Genomic DNA, 6,802 nt, shown 5'->3' with positions numbered 1-6,802 from the left:
GTCCCGAGTTCTCCTTCTTCAGGGAAAGCACAATGTAGGACAAACATGTCCCCCCAGGTAAACAACATCCACAGCCTTTCCCTCATCCACCAAGCGGGTCACCTTGCAATAGAAGGAGATCAGGTTAGTCAAGCAGGACCTGCCTTTCATGAACCCATGTTGACTGGGCCTGATCACCCTGCTGTCTTGCATGTGCCGCGTGATGGTACTCAAGATGATCTGTTCCATAACCTTCCCAGGCACCCAAGTCAGACTGACCATGACACTGCCTCAGGCCCCCATAGCCCTGCTCCCACAAACACCTCCAAAACCTTCTCAGGTCTTCCTCACTCCTCTCTCCCTCCAGATCCAGTGGTAGATATTGAGTAAAACACCCCTGGTTCAGCTGCCCGAGCCCACCCCAGGGTGTTCTCATCATGCATCCCTTTTGCCTTGAAATCTCGCTACTTACTACCTTGAACTGACCCAGCTGCAACAATCCTGCTGTTGAACCCCACCTTCCAGATCTGACAAGCTCCTGAACCAGCCAGATTTGGCTCATTTGGTTTCTCCTCCAAACCTTTCCTTCTACCCTGCTCTGAGCTCCACTTTCTCAGTGGCTTCTAGGATGTGAAGCACCTCGAGGTGGACAGTGTACAAAGTACTGGGGGTAAGAGGGTCTTCTTGGAGCTGGATGGAGAAGACCTTCCTGTCCCTGGCTAGGTCAGGCAGGGTCTTTGTGTATGGGAGGGAATTCCCTGGGTACTCCTCATTTTGGTCCATAACCCCAAGGCTGGCTCGCTCACACTCCTCCAGTCTCCTGTCCCTGAAGAGACCACCACCAAGCTCTTCTCTGAGCTCCTTTCCAGCTCACACACTGTTGCGTGGCCTCAAGCTTCCATGAGTCCTGGCTCCCTGTGCTGTTGCAGCTCTCCTGGGCAGACGTTCTTTCAACTCTGTGGTTTATACGTCCTCTCTCTCTCTGCTTCTCTGGACAGAGGAGAGTGATTGCTCTACAGTCCAACACAATCGGTGTTCTGGGAATGGGTGCTGTCACCCAGGATGTTCTTCACCACCTGACTGGGGCCAGTTGGCCCAGAGCTCCATGGCAGATCCCTTCCCAGGAACCATTACGCTCAGCACTACAGGACAGTGCTTGGTGCATCTATCTGTATTACCCCAGTAGAGGAGCAACACTGATGGGTTTCTGGAAGCTAGGTCTCTCCTAAGATCTATTCAGGAACATCAGTACACCAAGTCCAGCTGTCTTCCATACAGCTTTTGTGAGCTTAATGGGGTAAAGCCTTCTAGCAAACTTGCAGCAAGAGGAGCAGCAGCACTGTCACGTCCTCCCTGTTTCCTTGGCAGTTTCCTGGGCTTTGGAAACCAGGCACTTTTTTTGTCCCTGTGAAGCCAGCAAAGGTGCAAGGACTCATGAATACAAACTCGACATGGCATGATCTATGGGAGGTGATGAGCTCTAGCTCTGTGAGACCATTCTCTAGGCTTCCAAGAGTACATCATGTGTGGGCTGTGCGTACTCTGCATACACTGCTCTAGTCCTTGCAGCAGGACTAAGTCTCATAGAGTCATCTCAACACATCTTAAATGCTTTCTAATACAGATTTCCTGCTATAGCATACAGCAGATGTGTACATTTTGCCCATAATAAAGACAGCAAGCTACATACCTTCCTCTCAGTCAGGCTGAGGCCTCAAGGTAGTTGATTTAATCATCCTAAACATGATTGATGGACTGTTTCCTGAAGGTCCAATTTGATCATCAATGAACTAACAGGACTCAGACCGTTGGACTGAAGAGAGAAAACCCCAAACCACCTGCAATTTACAATCAGTTTTATTTCTGATAGGGAAGAACACTGAGGGCTCAAAACCATCCACAAAACCACAAGGAAAGGAGTAGCTTTTGAGGATCAGGCTTCGTGGAAAGCATTGCTAACGTATCTACCATGTTCCCCTACAGTAAAGTCTATTCCTGTGTCAGACCTCACAAATAACAGAAATATATTTGGGGCTTACCCCTGTCCCTATCCCATACCTGTCTTTGAGGGGCCTCAGTGTGGGGCGTACCTACAGATCATCAGACACAGCCATAGGGATAGGGGTGGGCTGAGGCCAGGTTGGGATGTCATCCCACAGGTGTGCGTGGGGGGTGTGTGTCAAGATCAGGCCTGGGGAGGATAACCCGGTCAGACCCAGCCCTGGGATGGCTGGGCAGGGATCTTCTTCCTGCACAGCACCAGCATGTGACCCCGTGTGATCTGGGGGGCTGGCTCCCCACATGTTGCTGCTTCATCTCCAAGATGCAGTGTCTGCCTCAGTCAGGGCTGCAGCCTGTGCTGCCGGAGCCCAGAGGCTCTTCTGGCAGGGAGAGCTGGAAAATGCCCACTGGATCCCGGCCAGAGCCCAGCCCCAAGCCCTGCTGTGGGGTCTTCCTCACCCGTCTAGCAACCTTCCCAACCCCACCAGCCCTGCACCTTCTACCACGCAGGGATCTTGCAGCACCGTCAGGGGGACAAATGCCAGTGCACCATGCCACCCTGACCTTAGGAACCCCCCCCAGTCCCTTCCCGAGGTGATGATAAAACCCAGACATCCCAGTCCCCTACAGCACATCTCCCCCAGAGCTGGGGGGAGAACCCCAGACCTATGGGCAGAAGGAGGGTAAAGGGAGCCCCAATAGAGCTGGGGTGAAGAGGGATCCCTCCAGGGTGACAGCTTGGGCATGACGGGTAATCACAGTCTTCCTTGGGCCCAGCAAAACATCTAGGAGGTCTGCAGGGAGCTGTGCTGGCCTGGGAGAGGGGTGGCATTAGGGCATCTTTGCTGTCACCCGGTTGGTGGCAGCAGCCGGGGCAGGGACTCCCTCTTGTGGCACTGGCCATCCAAGGCTGCCATCTCTGCTCCCAAGGTAGCTTATGGAGCCGCAAACTCTACCCGTGGCCTGGCCTCCCCCAGGACAGGTGAGCTGAGAGCAGAGGTGTGAGGGTGAAGACCCCAGCAGGGTACAGGGGTCAATCCTGGGTGCTGGGCAGAGCTGTGGCAGGCCCTGGGGGTTGGATAACCATCCCTCCTTCCCCTTTGCTCTGACTGCTACAGCAACCTCTTTCCAGGGGAGGGAGCAGGACCTGCTGCTTGCTTTACATAGTGAGCATCTCCCCACCTTTCTGAGTCCATCTGTGCATGCCCCCCCGCCATGCCCCTCTCCCCAGAAGCATGAACCCAAGCCAAGCAAGACTCTCTGCCCTGGCACTGCCACCTTGACGCGTGTCCCTCTGCAGTACCAGCCAGCCTACGGCCCCGTTCCCAGCCTGCCCAGGCCTGTCTGACCTTGTGCTGCAGCCCACACGTCTCCCAAATACACCCTCACTCCCCTTCGCTCTCAGACTGCAACCCTCTTCCATCTGTCTGTGCACTTGCTGACTGCCCAGAAAGATATTTTTAGCACACAAAATTGGACATAAGCAGGTCACAGCTGGGAGCAGGGTGGAGTAAGGCTGGAGGGATGCGGGATGTTGCATTTTGGTTTGAGGAAGATGTGCTCAGAAATGGGGTTTCCAGCTCTGACCTCCAAGCAGTTCGACATCTGGTCCAGCCGTTCCTGCTCCCATCCCCAGGGCCATCTTCAGCACATCCCACCCTGGTTGTTGGACAGGGAACCTGGCTAAGCCCAGGAGGTGGGAATTGTAAGATTTGGAGTGACATCTCAGGCCAGACTAGCTTCCCCCCAAACCCTGCTGCCTGAAGGTGCCACTTTCAGGGAAGGCTCTCTGCACCAAGACCAATACTTCTGACCTGTTCTTTCTGCTCCCATGTTTCATACCAACATCACTCTTTCTACCCTCTGGCAGGGGTGGCATATTGTGCCTGTGGTCTCTCTCACTGCCTGAGTGGAGCAGCTCTCTATCTCCTAAACAAATCCTTCGCCCTGCCGCTCCTTCATTGCACAAGCCTCTGCATTGCTCCTGTTCAAACGCTCCACCCAATCCCATATGCTGGCCCCACAAGCCCTGCTGGCTCCCCTAGCCTTCAGCCTCTGACCAAGGCTTGTTGTGGTGTGATGCTGTTCCCCACAAAGGCTGGGCAGGTGGAGGAGAAGGGGGGAGAAGGGCACTGTGTCCTGGTAAGTCAGTGTGAGTGGTGGGGATGGCACAGTGCCCAGAGCCCAGGGAGCAGCTGCCCTTTGTTGTATAAATACATGCATAAAGTCACATGCATTTCCAGCCCAGGATCAAGGCAAGGGGAAGATCCTGAGCAGATCTACAGCAGTGCCACAGCTGACTTGGGGGCAAAGGGAAGGTCCTACCTCATGCAACAACCTCCTGTGGGGAATCCCCACTTAGCCTGGCCCATTCCCCTTTGGCCAGTTGAAATCTCACGTACCCAGGGCCATGAGACAAGCCGGATGGGGAGGCAGGTTCCCAGGTGGGAGGCAATGGGGAGGGAGGGTGGATGCTGCTTCACCCCGGCCATGGGGGAAGTCAAGTCTCTGGCTGGCCTGTGATGGTCCTTCTTTGTGCGAGTCCAGGCTACAGGGCATCCACACGGATGCTCCTGAATGTCCCATGAGAAAGAAGGCTCATGGGAAGCTCCCACAGAAGGCTGTGCCACCATACAGAGAGACCTAGACAGGCTGGAGAGTTGGTGTAAGAGATGGACTGTAACTTCCCTGACGAGGGGCAGAAGGCCCTCCAAGCCTTCAATGGAATGCCTCAAACACTCGCAAGGAAATAAATAATGCAGGCCTGGCCTTCAAAGAACTGATAAGGCTAACATTTCTGGCGCCTGAAAGCGTGGGAGAACTGTCTTGTGAAGACAGGATAGTTCTGCCACTCGTGTGGTGAGCTCGCTAGTTCTCAGTTCTCAAGGCCGTTGCGTCCGATGAGTGACCTTTGCTTCATTATCCGTGAAATGCATATGAAAGCGCACACCCTGCATATGCTAATGAAGATTATAGACATCATGCTAAACATGTATGACTATGGCACTCGTCTCTCCACCCAAATCATGCTACACGTCACCTGGGGAGAAGGGAGAAACCTGAGACGAGGCTGTCCTCGGCAAGGGGGGTGGACCCTGATAATTCAGCAAACAGAAAAGGGGAAAATGAGGGGGGGAACAAAGAAGAAACAGAAGAAGAAGGTAGTGCCTAGGAAGATTCTTCCCAAGAAAGAAGACCATGCCTCGGAAGATTTTTTCAAGAAAGAATAAGATTATGCCTGGGAAGATTCCCTGAAAAAGACACTGGAACCAGGACCAGTGATCTCTTTTTCTCTGTCTTTTCCTTTCTCTTTCCCTCAGTTTCTCTTTTCTCTTAGAGTTGTTAAGTAATGGTTAGAGTTGTTAAGTAATGACCTTAAGTACCACTTGCCATAAGTTGTCCTATACCTGTTGTTAAGTAACACAATGCATACCTCACCACTTGCCATAATTTGTTATATACCTAACCAGTTATCATGGACTTGATAATCATTTTGGGAAACTAATAAATGTTTGTATACGGACCTTGAGATTTATCTCACCTTAGTCCACGCCGTTGGGGATTTACGAATCTGAGTCACTTACCCCCCTCTTTCCTGAGAGTGGGACATGAGAACTTCACAACAGTACCACTGCCACAGCCCACAGTCCCAGGAACTGTACAAGCAGGACACTAAGAGCCCAACTCCCTCATTGTTCAGTAAATATCAGGTTGTCATAAAGCTAGAGGAAGATATTCACCAGCATTTGATATGGAAGAGCAGAGAACATGTTCATTCCTCCTTCCCCATCTAACCCAGAGGTCCAACCTGCAAGCACCTCCAGGACAGTCTGGAATGGGTTTTCCCTCTTGCCTTCCCTGCTACACATCAGAGAAGCCAATGCAGAGAAGTACATTGGAGGGCAGCTAAGGCAGTAAGGAGAGGGAGAAACCACAAAAGACAATGATCCATGATGATCCTGAGGGATTAGAAAATGATCTAGGGCTCATAGATCAATCCCTTATTCTGAAAACCCTGGCCCAAAAACCCTTGGTCAGCAATCCACATCCCATATCTCATCCAGGCATCCTCAGCGCTCACAGCACCCTGACACTGCATACTGGGATGATAATGGATTTGGAGCAGAGCTGCAAAGGCATGTGGGAGCCCAGAAGGGAAATTAAGAAATGTGGGATAAGTGAAGTCAGAATAACAGTGTAAGCAATGAGACAGCTCCACAGAAAGATCAAGAACTTCAGTTCTTCCAGCTTTGTGGCATAAGAATAGCAATTAAAAGATGCTAAAAAAAAAAAAAGATTAAAAGAAGTGCTTTCCTCCCATGCATAATAGTGCTTCTCACAGACACAGGATAATGCTGGAAAAAAAATAGAAAGATGGAAACGGACCTGGTGTGTATAGTAAACACACAATGATGTACAAGTTAATGATAACACCAGCATCAGCGAGCAGACAAGCTTTGTTGTAGACTCTATGAGAGATCGTCATGAGACCTACATGGGGGGCACACACACCCTTTGTGGGAAAGTAACAGAAGATTCGTGAGGAGGATTGTAAATATGCTCAAGTGACTTGCACCTGGGGTGCTGGAAAACACATATATCACGCTAATTGTTGTTCAGTCTCGGGTGCTTGCAAGTAGAACATCTGCACTTAGATACTGTAAGTCTGTGATGGACTCAGGGACACCTTATCTAGCTGCTTGAGAATCCTGGCCTGTTGTGGAAGAAGATCAAAGCACAGTGGGAAAACTAGGCCTGCTTGAACCCTTGAAATACCAGCAAGAACAGGGAGTCTGCACGCTCTCGCTCTCTCACTCTCTTG

This window comes from Rissa tridactyla, chromosome W (assembly GCF_028500815.1).
Source record: "Rissa tridactyla isolate bRisTri1 chromosome W, bRisTri1.patW.cur.20221130, whole genome shotgun sequence".
Taxonomy (NCBI): domain Eukaryota; kingdom Metazoa; phylum Chordata; class Aves; order Charadriiformes; family Laridae; genus Rissa; species Rissa tridactyla.
The sequence above is the reverse complement of the archived record's forward strand: the minus strand, read 5'-3'. Positions refer to the sequence as shown.